The following is a 17,206-nucleotide window of genomic DNA, read 5'->3' as shown; positions in this document are numbered from 1 at the left end:
CATGACCATGAACTTGTCGAGCTCGGGCATGAATACCGAGTTCATCAGGTACATGAAGTAGGCTGGAGCATTTGTTAGTCCGAAAGACATAACCAAATACTCATACAAGCCGTACCTAGTAGAGAAAGCAGTTTTAGGTATGTCCTTCGGTCTGATCTTTATCTGATGGTAGCCTGATCTCAAGTCAATTTTGGAGAATACCTTTGCCTTTGCTAGCTGATCGAACAAGATGTCGATGCGGGGCAATGGGTATTTGTTCTTGATGGTCACAGCATTGAGTGGTCTGTAATCTACACACATTCTCAGTGACTTGTCCTTCTTTTTCACAAATAAGGCTGGACATCCCCACGGAGATGAGCTAGGTTGGATAAGACCCTTGTCCAATAGATCTTGCAATTGAACCTTAAGTTCCGCTAACTCATTGGGTGACATTCTATAGGGCCTTCTTGATATGGGTGCCGTACCTGGCACTAACTCGATCTTAAATTCCACATCTCTATCAGGTGGTAAGCCTGGTAATTCCTCTGGAAATACATCCAGAAACTCACAAACCACTGGGATATCACAAAGTGTGGTGGTTTGGATAGCACAAACTAAATGTCGGAGTTCAAAATTGCGGGAGAGTGGTACTAGAAAAGCATTCCCTCCCCTGGGTTCTCTCAACATAATAGTACGGGTGCTGGTGTCAATAAGAACACCATGATACTTCATCCAATTCATGCCTAAGATTACACTTATCGATAACCCGGGCAATATTATCAAATCCGTTGTGTACTCCCTCCCTTGTATAGAGATGAGCACATTTTTGACTATCTTATTTGTAGCAATAGTTGCCCCTGCTGAACTTATGTTATAACCCCCTTTGCTTACTTCAATTATTTCTTGATCATGTCTAGATGCAAATGCTTGACTCATAAATGAATGAGAAGGTCCCGAATCAAATAAAACAACAGCGGGATGCTTGTTGACGAGAAACATACCAACCGTGACAACTTCTCCAGCGGGCACTTCCTCAATAGTGGTATAATGCACGTATCCCGGACGTGCTCTTGCGTTCGCCTGCCTCTGATTGTTCTGATTTGGGTTGCCATTCTTCTTGGGGTGGGGGCATTCCTTGGCCCAATGACCCATTTGATTGCAGTTGAAACATGGCTGATTATTCCTAGGTCCTGTGGAGCTCCCCTGACTGCCAGTCCCTTTTGGTAAGGCAATAGTGAACGCCTTATGGAATGGTTTTTGAGGTCTGCTGTTCTAAGCTTTAGGTGGTGGAGGCCTAAACTTGGGTGTAGGTGGATGGAATTGTGGCCTAGCTGTGATAGGCGCTTTTGACTGTGAAGATTCGGAGGCACCTGCCTCAAATGCCCTCTTGCGACCCTTAGCAACAACATGCATGTTATTGTGGTTTTCTTGGGTCAAGGCATCACTAATAAACTCGTTATATGTGGCGCACCTAGAATTGGCCATGGTCTTCATCAGTTTGGTACCCAGACCCTGCTTGAAGCTTTCCATCTTTTTCTCCTCAGTATCCACAAAACCTGGAGCATATCTAGACAGGTTGTTGAATGCGTGCATATATTCTATGAGGGTCTTCGTTCCTTGAGTGAGCCTCATAAATTTAGCCACTTTCATACGCATTAGGCCCGAGGGAATATGATGTCCCCCTAAAAGCCAGCTTGAACTGCTACCATGTCACTCGCGCATTAGCAGGTAGAGATGACAAGAAATGTGTCCACCAGATCCCTGCTAGTCCTTGCAGCTAATGAGAAGCATACTCAGCTTTCAGATGCTCTGTGACCCTTAGCAGACAAAATTTCTGCTCAATGGTGTTGAGCCACTCATCAGCCTGTAGTGGTTCCTCAGCCACCTTGAAGATAGGAGGCTTCGTATCCAGAAATTCCTTGAATGTACTGTGCTGATTTGGCTCGGCCCCTGGTTGCTATGGTTGGCCACGAGCAGTGTTCTGCACAATGAGGCGCAGAGCTTCTTCCATTGTCCTTTGGCTCCCCAAGAACTAGGCAAAGAACTCCTGAGCGGACGGCGGCGGTTATGGTGGTAAGTCATCATTATTGCCATCATGGCTGCTACCAGCTCCTGCACGGGTGCGCGTCATCTGCGAAGTTGCAACAATAAGTGATTATTGGTTGATGCGACAAGATTACAGATGAATCATAATCATGCCAAACTGAAATTACTAGAGAAAATTCTCAAATTCACAATAAAAACAGAGGCATAACAATTCATTCTTGCAACTTGACATCACCAATTTGGTCGCTCATCAGACTCATAGCACGTTAATATCCAAATCCTGAGCTCAGATAGATCAACTAGAATTAGAGTTTTAACCGAGCATGCGATAGTCATGCAAATAACAATATTACATGATAGTTCAAATCGCCAACACCAAATCCAAACTACAGGTCCATTACATAACCAACGATGATACATTAAGTACTTATACTAAGTACTACGCGATCTAATCCTCATCATGATCACTCTCGAGGTCAGAGATAGGATCATCTCCTTCCTCAAGCTCCACCTCTTCCATATTTGGACCATCCTCTTCCCCATCAAGGATAGGGTTCAGCTGGTTGTTCAAATAGTGCACTTCATGCTGAAGGTTCATTACTTGAAGTTGAGCTTGTGCAAGCTGTTGACGTAGGCCCCTTTCAGCACGATCCTGAGCGTGGCTCAAGTCACGGTGCCTATCTCGCTCTATCCTCATGTTAGCGACACGGTTTTCTGCTGCATCACGCTGACGTCTAGCTGTGGACACCTCCGCACAGGCGGTCTCCAACTGCTCCTGTAGTCCTGCAAGTACTGCTTGATCATTAGCTCTAGCTTCTTGAGCTGCTGCTCTCTGTTGATCCACTTACTCCATTTGGGCATGAAGAGCGCCCAAAGCTGCATAAGCTTGGTCAGATTCCCTTCGGGCTTTACTTGCGGCTTTCCTTTGCTTGCGCACACACTTCTTGAGCTTGTTTCGTGTAGCTTCAGCTCTCATGAGTTTGTCCATGCAGGTGGTGTATGATTCCTGCCAGAAATCCCTAGTGTCCTGGCGTGCACAAAATATCTTCATCACGGCAAACATTGCACTCATGGAGGGACTAGAGCTATTGGCTCGCTCATCCTGATCTCTGATCAAAGCATTTTGGCTACGTTGTTCCCAATTTGTGGCGGACGGATCCACCCAAGGAAACATATTCGCTGCACTACCAGTGAGTGCATCCCCATGTTGTTGGCAGATTTGTCTCAGAACCTCAAAGTCCACAACTTGGGCAGCCTCCCAAGAAGTCTTCCCTTCCGATTCTGCCTTCCACTCCTGCCAAAAGGGCGGTTGTGTGCGGGCTGGTATAGTGAGCCGCACCTCGTACCATGGCTGTCCTTCCACGTACTCTTCAATCCAATGATAAAGGGGCAGTTCATGGTACCCCGCAAAGTGCAGAACTCTCCACAAGAGGGTAGGTGTTCCGAAAACATTCAGGAAATTCTCACATCCGACGGGTGTTGCCATCTGTACCATCAACATGTACACTCGGTGAGACAAGGCCATAATGGATAAGAGTTACATAACCGAGTAAGAATTTTATAAGGGGAGGAACAATTTAATTATGTGAATGGTAATTAACATGATGCATGCTCGTTCCGTACGTCCTTACAAACTTAGGAAAAAATTGTTTCTAACGGTAGACACGCTGGCATACATACGTTCTCTCATATATAGCATAACTAGTCGAGCTACACGTTTCATTGTTAGTGTACCTGCATAAGAATTTCATTTCAGCCCAAACCCATAATGAAAGATGCAGAATGTAATTGAAATACTTCCATATATGTATACTCATACATATACTTCCGTATCAAGCTACCTGATAATAATTTAAACCCACAATTAAATACGTACCATATACACATGCAAGCATGCATACATAGCCGTACCAAAGCTAACTCTTCCCGACCGCACGCTCACATCTTGCGGTCATACACTCATCATCTTACCTTGGCGTAGAGGCATTTGATACATACATTACCATTCAAGTGAATGACATCTATACAATAGCAGGCCGTATGGACGACGAAGTAAAAACCCCCATGTTAGTACTTAAATAGCCACCTAATAGTCCTTAATTTGGGCATAAGGAAAGTGATCATTGGCACACTTTAGATTTCAAATACCTATTTATATAGCTATTAGTTGCTAGAGAAGGATTTTTGGAAAACAAAAACTTTTGTTTTAAATACACATGTGACAATTAACGTTGAATCTTGCTCTGATACCAGCTGTCGCAGAACCGACCAATTTATAAGAGTATAAGTACAATGGCAGCCCGCAAGCGGTTGCACTGTCATACTTGAACCCATATAAACCCGGTAGTCCGTCGAGTACCACGACGGGTCTCGATAAACGATTTACAACAACCAAGATCGTACATGATTCAACATACATGCCACATATTACATAAAGTTCATAGATACATTTTCATCATCAGAGTACGAATAAAAGTTATTACAAACCGAGTTTGATAGATAAAGCGGAAGCAATTAAGTTCGAAAATAAAGTTTCCAACATAGTTTGATACAGTGCCAAGTAGGATCACGGTCCACAAAAGCAAAGATAGGGATTAATAAAGAAGCCTGCCCAAGGCTTACTCCTCATCCACGGCGGGATAGAAGCAACTCTTGCAATAACCATGATACACAGTGCCATATGCAACAATGGGAAATAAAACCCTGAGTATGAGAAGGTACTCAGCTAGACTTACCAGTCATAAACCAGAAATAAAATGACTCCAAGGATTATGCAAGGCTGTATAAGTGGAGATAGCTTGACAACAATTTGCATAAAAGCAATTGACTTAGTTGTACAATTCTGATTCCTTTATTAAATTAATTATAACTATCCATCTCTAGATTAGCAACTATCATATGCCAAACATGTGGTATATCAATTTAAGAGCATACAATAGTAACCATAGCATGTATTGTAATTCCATATTCATTCAAACCATCATGTTCCATAACATAGCTACTACGATGTTGGGACTAGCCAAGTTTCTCACTATCCAGGAGAGACGGCGATTTGAATCGATTTCAATCAGCTGGGAATTTATTCCTAACACAAACCCAGGCATACCGCACGAAGGCAGCCTTAGGTCACCTTTGGTACAACTCCGGTACACATTTCGTGGGTCCATACTGCGCCGCACAATCTGGGACACCAGATGCCAGGATGTTCAGGCCTAGCCTGCCCTTGGGCTCAGTCTGATCGCCCCCCGCAAGGAGCGCACAACAGAACGGGTCCCGGCCTGAGTTGAGCTACTCGACTTCGTGGTCGGAACGAGTTATCTGGCCAGCTAAGTGATAGGCATGCGTTCAATCTTGTCAGAAGCGCCAACAATGGTACGGTCCTTAATCGGCACAGATGGAATCACAGGAGTCATCCTACGCATAGACTCCGCCCGGCCTCGATTTTCTTATACCCCATGGTTCTGTTCCACGATAGCAAATATAGCCAATCATGCTCTGGTATCCACCTATATCTCGCAGGTGACAGAAAATAACCCGACTTCTACTGGTCTAAGCATGGCTAAGCATATATTCGATCCTGGACCTATACTGGTTAAAGGTGTAATATCTGGACAAGGAATTTATATGCATCAAGTGGTTCCATACAACTCTTATAACCTAATGCATCAATCATAAGTACTTTAAGTAATCATTTGTAAAATACTGGGAGACTTAAAATGCTCCGGGGCTTGCCTCACAGAAAGGAAGTGGGGGGTGGTCAGGACACTCCGGAAGCTCTTCAGGATTCTGCTCCACGCCTTCGGGAGCTGCGACTTGAGGATTCTCCTGCTGGTCCCCTTCCTCTACCTCGTCGAATTCCAGCAAAGTTATTTCTTCCTCCGATCCTAGATGCATGAATATGGCATAAGATATTGCGAATGCATATATGTTAACAAGTGCATCATGTTCTACTGAGTAGGTGCATATCTCTTCTTGATTATGTAATTAATTATTTCAACAACGCATCTACTATTTCACAAATAGCAGCTAATTGTTTTACTCATAACTGGAGTTCTGATTATCCAAATGCAGTGATCCTAGACTTTCTGGAAAGCTTATAAAATTATCTACAACTCTTATTTAATTCACGAAAGCTAATTCACAAATTATCTAAGCCAAAACAGACAATCATATCAGTGCTGTCCAGAAATTCCAGAGAGCAAGAAATTCGGAAAAGCTAACTTTAAACAGCTGTAACTCCTAAACCGTTTGACCTATGGCCCTAAAATTTTAACACAAGACATATGATGAAGTTATCTACAACTTTGTTATTAACCATTTTTACAGTAAACATCATTTCTATCATGCAACTTATCAAACTCCAGAATCTGTCCGGAATCCTTCCAATTCGCATTACAAAGTAACAATACTTCTACTTCATGTAATCATTCAAATTTTTACAACACAAAGTCTACCAACAGTTTAAGTATACCAAATACACTCAAGAAAACCTAATGATGAAGCCAAAACTATTTATTTAAGTGCCTTTATTATTTTACTTAGATACATAGGTTAAATAATAAACATATACGAAATGTGCATCATAAATTCTTAAAAATTTACAGTGCCTTACTAATGCTACCAAAGGACTACTGTAAAAGTTTCATGCCATTTTATATAGCAAAACATTCTATACAAAAATGACAAGACAGATAGGCTTACAATAGCAAAAATAGAAAACCCTAGTGAAAAGTGTCAAGCAACAGATTTCCTATTTTTCTTAGCATCCATATGGTACTAGGATATCCTCCAACAAATTTCATGAATATTGGGTTCATAAATAATTTATAAAAATTCATACAAGGATCTCCTAATTATAAAAGAAAAATCTATAACTACAAATCTATACATGCACTGATCCTCAAATTTTTATTAGAGATTATACATGTCAAGAACAGCTTACCACAAAAGTTTCATAATTTTTGGAGCATAGGAACTCTAGGTATAAAATAAACAAGTTTGCATGCATTCAAAAACACATTTCAAACTTCCATTTAAACCTTCCAAAATTTCTACTGTAAGTGTCAAGAATATATTTTTATTAAATACTACACTTCTTAAGGGACACTACCAAGTTTATTTCACAATTTTTGAAGCTACCAAACTGGAGATCTAAATATTGCAAAACAGCATGAAACCCTGAATCAAATGAACTATCCTACTCTCTAACTGCCACTGACCGGTGGGACCCGCGGACAGAGGACCCCACGCGTCAGCGACACCGAGACAGGGCAGCGGCGCTGCGCGACGGTTGCACGGCCAGAGCTCGCCGACGGCGAGGTTGCCGGCGGTGACATCATCACGGTATGACCTACTCGACCTAGCGCATCGATTGCACTACTTGGCCGGCCCTATCGTCGGCGCTAGTGACGACGACGGCGGCCATGGCGGCACGGCGAGGCGGAACGACGGCGTTACGCCGGTGGAGGCCACGGCGGCTCAACCTAGAGCTCGGATGAGCATCTATGAACTACGTTGAACCTAATGCGCGCTCTATTGTGGCCTGCGGTGGTCGGGTTATGTCGGACCACGGCGACGGAGGGTGGCGGCGGAGCTCCGGCGAGCTGTGCCCGGCGCTGGGGCTTACTGGTTGCTATCAGCGGCACGGGGGAAATGCAGTGGGTTGCTGGGGTGGCGGTGGAGCTGCTGTGGCGATGGAGAAGCGGCGAGGGCGAGCTATCGCCGGTGATGGCGATGGCAGAGGCTCTTGGTGCTGCGGCTGCTACGGTGGGTGAAGAAGGAGATCGAGGCGAGGCAACTGGAGAGCGTGGCTGAGTGCGGGCGGGTGCGGGAGATGTTAAGGCGCTCTCTAGCCCGCCTTGGCCACACGCGGCGAGGCGCCGGCGATGCGCGGCCGTTGCCAGCCACCACGCGGCGCGCGAAGACTGACGCCGGTCGGCCACTGAAACAGCATTGCAGCTCATTCAGTCGCGCGACGGTGGCCTGACAGCGTGTTTTCAAGTCGATGTAACCGCTAATCCGTGGCTCCAAAGCGTAAATGATCTACATGATTTTTGTAGCCTGAAGTACCAGCTCCAACTCTTTGTTAAGGAATCATGTTCTAATTCGCAACTGAAATCGAGTTAGATCATCCTGAAGGTCAGCCTGTCAGGCTGTTTAGTTAACAAGGACTTAGTAAAATTGCTAAGTGTTGAAATGTTGGTTTTGCTGATTCTTATGATCCAAATTCAAGCATGTTAGGAGCTAAATCAGTCAATGACCCAAAAATAAAAGTTGTTCCCCTTGCCAAATACTACAACTTTGCTTTAGTGACCACCTCCATGCAAGGTCTCTAACACCTAGTTCAAACTTGGTCAAACATGTCACATTTAAATGATGATACACTTCAAACTATAGCTTAATGACCTATTTACCCCTAACCATGAATATCAAAGTTGTTCATAATGATACTCTAAACATGTTTACGCTAATTGCAAGGTCATATAATCATTTCATGTATTAGTCACTCATAGTGCTATTTAGGTTAACACTTGTAATCTTACTTAAGTGTTTGGTCATGAAAGGTGACCTTCATGAACAATGTCCTATTTGCTAACCTATGTGTTGCTACATGTTTTTGTGACTCCCATCCACCAAGTACATGTGTACACTCATGATCATTTGCATATGTACAAGGAAACATGCAATAACAAACAAATGTTGCAGATGTTTCAATCCAATGTTTCAATTGTAAATGCTTGTTTATGAATGCTTGATGATCATGCTCATGCTATGCAAGTCAAGTTATGCAAGGCTAACACCTAGGGTGTTACTGCCCGCCATCGCCCTCGCGAAGAATCCGGTTCTCCACGACCAGAGCAAGCACATCGACATCAAGTTCCACTTCCTCAGGGACTGCGTCGATGGAGGACAGATCATCATCGAGTTCGTCGAAACTGGCTAGCAACTCGCGAACGTCCTCACCAAGCCGCTCGTCCGTCTTCGGTTAACGGAGCTGAAGAAGATGGTTGGTATGGTGGAGGTTCTAGGGTTAGCGGCAGGATTAGGGGAAGAATTGTAAAGTAATCCGCCGCTCTCCCTGTGTGAACGCACGGGAGGGGCAGGCGCCGAAAGGGCTCCCTGCTGCTGCACTCAGTAGAGGCAGGCGCCAAAGTCAGCTCTGCTGTCAAATCTAGTCACTGTAGTAGCATGACAGCCTAGCATGTCTATGTACTAGGATTAGATGGGTAGAGTTGTATTTATAGTTTTCCACTACAACTCAGTGAAGAGAGCGAATTCAGTTTTGTCATCTCCTCTACAGAGCTTCGGCAACGCTGGTGCTTGTACTGTGTGTGCGCGCTGTTCTTCCTCTTTTCTTCTACCTCTAGCCATAGCGTGTGGTCGGCAACACCGGTGAGCAATCAGCTCACCCGTGCCGGAGATCCAGGGGCCAACAAGGTCTCCACGATTCTCAGGCCTAGCAATATCAGGTCCTCGTTGGTTCCTTCGGCTGAATTGATGCTAACTTGTCTCCTTTCCTGCACGCCACCTTGGATTAAGCGCACTAACAGTATCAGTAGGTTCATCTCCTTGGACTCGCTCTTCTGTTTGGCCTGTTGCTTGGCATGTCTCAGTTGAGCTACAAAATGGGTAACCTCTTGTTCTTGACCAAGGTTTTCATTATCGGAAATAAAAATTTATCGGAGGTCATGGATAAATAGGATAAGCAAGGTATATCGGACCAAATTCAAAAAAAAATCAAATTGTTTTGAAAAAATTCTGTAGAATTTGACTTGAAACTATTCCTAAGCTATTAAACATCACTTGTTCACAGATAAAAACAAGAATAAAACATTATAGCGTGGGATTGTCGCATGGCTGAATTTGTGTTGTCTGTGTGGAAGCAGGAAAGAAGGGAAAAATTTGGCCAATGTCAAATTTTATCGGACCCTGTGGATAGAACGGAAATTTCGGAAATTTCCGTGAATTTCGGCCGATAAAAAAAACCTTGTTCTTGACCACCACCATCCTTGTTACACACAGAGGTGTCGAGGAGGGAGGATATGCATTCTAGTGCTCCTGGGAACTGAGCCAGGCTGAGATCATGGGTGACATGCTCAACAATCCTCGCGGCAATCCATCTCATCTCCCCATCTGCTGGACTCCTCCAGGAAAGGGTTGCTACAAGCTTCTGAATCCTGTGTCTTGGTGACCGGAGCAGCAGTCGTCTTACCGGCACACCCTGCTCGATCAGCGTCGTCAGCACCCTTGCTCCGGACGCGTCGTCCTCTGGCATCCCTGAATCAAGCAAGCCAGCATCATAGACCATACGTGATGAAATTCCAGCTCTCATCAGAAGACGCCAGGTTTTGTCAAGTATTTGAGTTTTGTCGCGTTACAGTAGCCAAAAACTAGTTCCCTGCTGAGCCCAACTCTTTGGCTGACCATCTTCACCACAATAGTTGTACCATATGTTTCAACCGGCAACACAATAAACATGAACAGTATGCCTTGAGCAACACAGAGGTAATAGAATAAGTATATTCCTGGCTTCAGGTTTGCTTCCGGCTCATCTTTGTTGGAGCTGCCATAGTCCAGCTCTCCAATACGCAAATTAGCGAGGAAAGCACAAAAAAGTGGGCTGTATAAAAAGAATGACAGCACGAGGGACACAATGAGATGTGCTACTCTTGAAGTCAATGATCTTATTTTTGTCGTCAACCACCATGACCAAGATGTCTGAAGCAGTTGCGTCTCCACAGGACTGTGCTTTACTCTCGAAGAAGGCAGGATGGCTCTTTTCATTGTTGATACGTACAATGACATCAAATGCCTCAACTCGTTATCGAAAATCCCATTGAACATCCTGTTGTATGTTGGCTCTAGTTAGAGCAAGTTGTAAATGATTTTTCAAGAGAATGAAGCATCGCTGCCAACAAATCAAATACGTTATGATGTTGCACCTCCTATTGACACTATTTGAGTAAATACACTATGTAAAATGTTGCTTATATATATGGTTAGGTGTCTAAGGGCTCATTTTTAATCTCCTTCAACTTTAAGGGCCCTTTCGCAAGGTGGGCAAACCAGCCCAAATGGGGAGCCTGAGCTCCCCTTCTCAGTTGGTGATTGTTCTTCCCCTTTGGAGGTTGATAGAGGGAGAGAAGAGATTTGAGGGATGAGGTTTTGATCTACCAAATCCACCACTAGGATGAAATTGTGGGGATTTGGAGCCTCCCCAACATTGTTGGCTCCCACTTCTTGTATCCTTCGTCTCCATAGTGGATTGTTTGCTTGTCACCGCCTGTGGTTTTTTTCCCGCAAGGGGTTTCCACGTAAATTCTCATATCTACTTGTGGTTCGGTATTCCTCTTGCCATACTTGTTGATTGGTTCCTATCTTGCTTGCTATTGGTTCTATTTTGTTCAAGTTCATGGTGGATGGTTGAGATTGGCATATAAGGCATACATGGGTTCTTTGATATGCTGATGATGGGGATTCATGTGTTAGTGAGCTGATCTTTGCAAGTATATTCCTAATTGTGAAGTTTGGACAACACCAAGTGGAAGCCCTATGTTTGGTTTTAGTAATTAAGTGGTAACTAGTGGACTAACCTTTGACCTTAAGCGTTGATTAAGCTGGGTGAAGTCCACACCAAGAGTTGATCTAGATGGCATCCATAGTGGTGGAAATGGAGAAGGCAACAAGTTGATCAAGTGATCAACATTCGAGAGAAGAAGAGAGGAACAAGCTCGAAAGCAAAGGTATACTTGATAGGGCTTTGCTTTTGCTGTCCGAGATGCAATAGAGTGCGTGATCAGATTTAGGATAGATAGCCGTACTATTAAGAGAGGAACTTTAATGCTAAGTGGTTATCTAAGTGCTACTAGTTGTGAACTAACTTTGCATATGGATTGGCCCAAGTAAAAAAAGTTTTTGAAAGACTAACACAGTACCTAAGGTGAAGATGTTCATGTTGGAACGTACTGGAGCTAGCGGATTTGAGACACTTGCGCAAAATCATGCTTAGTGTGTTTTTCAGCACTCATCAAAAAGGTCTGTTGCCTATGCTGGGGAAGCACCAGAGGTAGCAGTGCATAGACGGGTCTTGCACTATGCCGAGGGTTACTCACCAGATTTATTTGGTGGTAGCCGACTAACCTACACCGGAACAATTGGTCACACTGTTCATCGCACGGTATTTTTTTTGAACCTGCTCACCAAAAACCTTACTGGTCACTACACCAAGAGGTTTTTGGTGTCACCAGAGAAAACAGTATGGAAGCTCGAACTAGTTTTACTTGGCCGAGTGAGCAAGTGGGCACCGGAATTCTCTGATGCCGGCACTTAAGTGAGCACCGGAGTATACGCTATAGCTTTTAAAATCTGGATCAAATCTGAGCCATCGAGTCGAGTGCCGCTTGCTCTGGTGGTGTTTGTCCGGTGGGCACTAGATTTTTCATTGCTTATGCAGACAACCCACTAGCAAGCCTCTAACGACTAGTTTTTGGGGGAGCTCTATAAATATATGTTGGCCGGTTCTTGGAGCCCTCTCTTGGTCTATTCCAACACTTGTGCGAGCTCTCAAGAACACCTCCCACTCATCTCCTTGATTTTTGCTTGATCTAAAGTTGGTTTGGGAGAGATCTAGTGCATTTTCTTAGTTATTTGCATCTAGTGGCACTAGTTTATCGTTTGAACCTTGGGATTCAATCTTGGTGGTTGCTGCCACCTAGATGGCTCAGTGAATTAAAGGATCATTGAGGAGCTTGTGGTGATTGTTTGCCGCCAATGATCAAGTTGATTGTAAGGGGCTCTTGTGCTCATCCCCGCGGGAGATGGCGATGAATAACTCTAGTGTAATGCTCGTGGCTAGTTAGATTGCTCTTTGTAATTGATTTTTGCAGCACTCAAGTTGTGGATCTACCTTGAGTGGCTAGTTAGTGTGCGAATCACTCACCTAGAGACTCACCACAACGAGGACATAGGTTGCCGTCAAGCAACCGAACCTCGAGGATAAATTGATTGTCTCCCTCCTGCCCGACTCGGTTTGCATACTACTCACTTGTGCTTTACATTCATATCTATTACTTGTGTGTGGTACTTGCTTGGTAGAGTAGCTCTCTAGTGTAATTATTATTTTAGAGGTAGAGCATCTAGTTGTAGTTGCTCTCTTTTGTCTAGCTAGCTAGAGTAGCTTTGTGTAGTTGCTAGCCTTGAGTGGTTGTGTGTTCTAGCAGTAGAATTAAGTTGCTACTAGAATTGTGTAGGGGCTTGCATTGGGTGAGATAGAGCTAGGCAAAGTAGTGGCTATTAGGCTTCGTCGTTATACTAACTACTTTGCTCTAGTGTTTGTGAGTTTATAGAGATTTTTTTATAGGCCATTCAACCCCTCCCCTCTAGCCATTTAGATCGTTTTTATCATGTTTGAAGAATTGATGCTATGGGGCTATTTTGTTATATGAACATAAGGTGTTCGGTGAAATGCTTGTGCATAATTATCTTACTAATTTCAACACCTCCACTACCCCTCTACCCTCACATACATTCAGGCTGAAACTTGGGTGATTGGTATAAGCATTGCTTTTGTCACAAATATGAAACAATATGAGAGTTCTTTGGCATTCATTTTGTTAGACCCATATCATTTAAAATTTATACCCATTTGGTAGTGTGCCAAATATAGAGCACTTCACCCTGCAAGGATATGGTCATCTAGCCTACCGATTGGTGTCTTCATCTAGCCTGCGAAGTGACAATCATTTTCCATCATCACACATCCATCCAACGTACTAATGCAGGGTATGGCCGACGGTGTTGGCCAGCGATCAGGTGCAATGCCTTTAGCCTCGCACACACACACGCGTGCATAAACTTGAGTTGGATGAATTGAAGAAAGGATACAGAGCGTGGATACAAATGAACTCCTGCTGAATTGGGTCCATACAATTCTATATATACAAGGTCTACTTTAGTACGAGGTGATGGTTTACCAACTATAAGTATATCTACTACGATGGCTTACATCACCTACTACCTGCCAACAACTATAAGATCATACCAGCCATACCTTTCTTGTCAAAAAACAAGGATAGGGTGGTACAGGGAAAGGTAGCAAGACCTACCAAATTACTGACAATTCTTTCCCTAGTTTGGGTGCTCTTGCTTGATTTCCACCATAACAATTTTGATCCTCAGCTCCATGAACTGAAGACAGGTGAGAGGCTTGGTGAATGTGTCTATGAGATGCTGTCCAAATTCGATGAACTCTAGGACAATCGGTCCTCCATCAACACAACCAGAAAAAAAATGATATCGGATGTCGATGTGCATACTGCAGTCATGGATGACTTTGTTCTTTGCTAAGGTGATGGAGAATTGTTTGTCCACCATTAATGTCAGTGCATGAGCCTCTTCTCCAATGATCTTGTGTAGGAGCCGACTAAGCCATACTCCTTGGCATGTAGCTGTGGCCGCAGTGATGTACTCTGCCTCGTAGGTTCAAATGGTCACCACCTTGTACATCCATGATTTCCAAGAATTTGGGGATGATCCAAGCAGGTAGAGCACGTCAGAAGTGTTCTACCGCCCATCGATGTTGCCTACCATGTCATTGTCGCTATAGACACAACAAAGGTGATGTTGTAGCCACAAGTCTTGGTAATGTACTGCAGTAGATTCTTGATCATTGTGAATTGATCTTCGTTGTGATCCTCCATGAACTGGTTCACCCCATGGAAAAGCTAATGTCAGGCCGCTTGTGAGTCAGGTACTATAGCGCACCAACAATGCTTCGATAGCATGTTGTGTCCACCTCATTTGTGGTGTTGGACTTCGACAACTTCTTCCTCTCCTTCATTGGTGTTTTACACAACCAAATGTAGTCCATGCCGCTTCACTATAGCAGCTTCCACACATTAGCACTCTAGCATAGAGTTGCGCCATCCTTCCCTTGCTCCATCTCGATTCTAAGGTAATAAGGGAGCAATCCAAGATCACTGATGTGAAACATCTTCTTTATCTCCTCCTTGAAACCCTCATTGTGCTGCGGGTTGGAGCACTTGCTGATCAAGTCATCCACATTTACTCTGATGACCAGAGTCCCCTGCTCTACCCATCGAGTGTACAAATCATCCTTAGCGACGCACATGGTGAAGCCGAGGGATGCTAGCATAGTGTCGATCTTGATGTTCTAGCTAGGTCTGCGGTGCCTACCAAAGCCTGTAGTGGGCTTTGCATGACTAAAGCACCTTGTGATCCTTCTCTGTAATGACAAAGATAGGTGTCTGGTTCATAAGGTCCACCTTGGCAAGCTTCTCATTCAGGAAAGTAGACTTAACTTCAATGTGGTGGATGTTGTAGTCCTTCACTACTGCAAGCGCCAGTATGACTGTAGGAGGTGCCCTAACTCCATCAGAGCCACCGGTGTGAAAGCATCCTCAAAGTCAACACCCTCTTTCTGGACAAAGCCTCTTACAACAAGCCGAGCTTTGTTCCTGATGATGTTGCCATGCTCGTCATGCTTCACCTTGTACATCCACTTCAACCCGACTAGAGTGCACCCAATCGGAGGGTGAACAAGCTCCTAGGTGTTTTTTCATGGATTGTCTCCATCTTATTGATCATGGACTGACACCATTGCTGATCTAGTTCAACATCGATGAATGACATAGGTTCCTCTGCACTTGCCGAGTGCATTTCCGCCTCATGAAGTATGCGAGCAACCTCCCGGTTGGTGCTCATATCCATTAGGAGATTGTCTAGAGAGCGAAATTGCACCCGCTCCCGTTGATGTTTGCTATCGACCTACAAAGACATGTCTCATGAAGGGTAATGAAGCAGATGGCATCGATCTAGGTGTCTAAAGTTGAAGGTGTGCCCAGCCCCTCGCTCACAAGGCTTGAAGATGGCGTCCACCCTCCCATGGATGAAGATCTATTGGTGCTCACTAGAGTGGTGGAATTCGATGAGCCTGGTGCTCACCAGAGTGATGGACGAAGATCTAAAGACTCAAGTTGATTAGTAGTTCCCCGAGTTGATTATGGGTCCGCTCAAATCTTGCTTCACCCTGATAGGTGGACCTACCAGTACTTGTTAGGTGAGGATGATAGGACCGCTAATGATCAGACCATCCAGAGTCCACTTCGCCCTCACAGGTGGGCCCGCCATGCTAGCCAGATCCCTCATCTTCTCCACTCGCCTCCTTTGTTCCTTGGACCACTAGGTGCTCGATAGTGAAGGCTCCATGGAGGCCATCTTCTTCCTTAGCGTCATGATTCTCACAAGCCCGACTCACCTTCTTGTTGAAGACAACATCCCATGAATTGCTAGGTGATGGAGGGCTGAGTTCTTTGATAAGGCAATGGGAGATTGTTTGCCCATCGTCAATGTGGGCGCATGAGCCTTTTCTCTAATGATCTTGTGTAGGAGCCAACTAAGCCATAACCATACTATTTGGCATGCAGTTGTGGGCGCAGTGATGTACTTTGCCTCGTAGGTTGAAATGGCGACCACCATGTACATGTGCGATTGCTTGGAGTTAGGGGACGATCCAAGCTGGTAGAGCACGCCAAAAATGCTCCACCACCCATTGATGTCACCTGCCATGTCATTGTCGTTGTAGCCCTCTAGCTTGTGCGATGATCCATCACCCTTTGGGAAGGCCATGTCGTAGAGCCAGAACTCCCGACAATGTACCATAGTAGATGCTCAATCATTGTGAAGTGATCTTCATGCGGATCCTCCATGAACCCATTCACATACCCCATGACGAAGCCGATGTCAGGCTAGGTGCAAGTCAGGTGCTGCAGTGCGTCAACAATGCTACGATAGTGTGTTATGTTCACCTTCTCTACAATGTTGGACATAGACAACTTCTTCCTCTCCTTCATTAGTGTTTTACATGACTGGTAGTAGGACATGCTGGTTCGCTGCAGCTGCTTCTGCGCATGGGTGCTCTAACATAGTGCTACGCCATTCTTCCGTTGCTCCACCTCAATTCCAAGGTAATAAGGGAACACTCCAAGATCACCCATACGAAACATGTTCATCTCCTTGAAATTCTCGATGTCCTGTGGTTTGGAGCTGGTCATGATCAAGTCATCCACATATACTCCGATGACCAAAGTCCCCTTCTCTACCCATCGAGTGTTCAAATTATGCTTGGTGGCGCACATGGAAAAAGCAAGGGACACCAGGGTAT

Source organism: Miscanthus floridulus, chromosome 10, assembly GCF_019320115.1.
Source record: "Miscanthus floridulus cultivar M001 chromosome 10, ASM1932011v1, whole genome shotgun sequence".
NCBI lineage: Eukaryota > Viridiplantae > Streptophyta > Magnoliopsida > Poales > Poaceae > Miscanthus > Miscanthus floridulus.
This window is presented reverse-complemented; position numbering follows the sequence as displayed.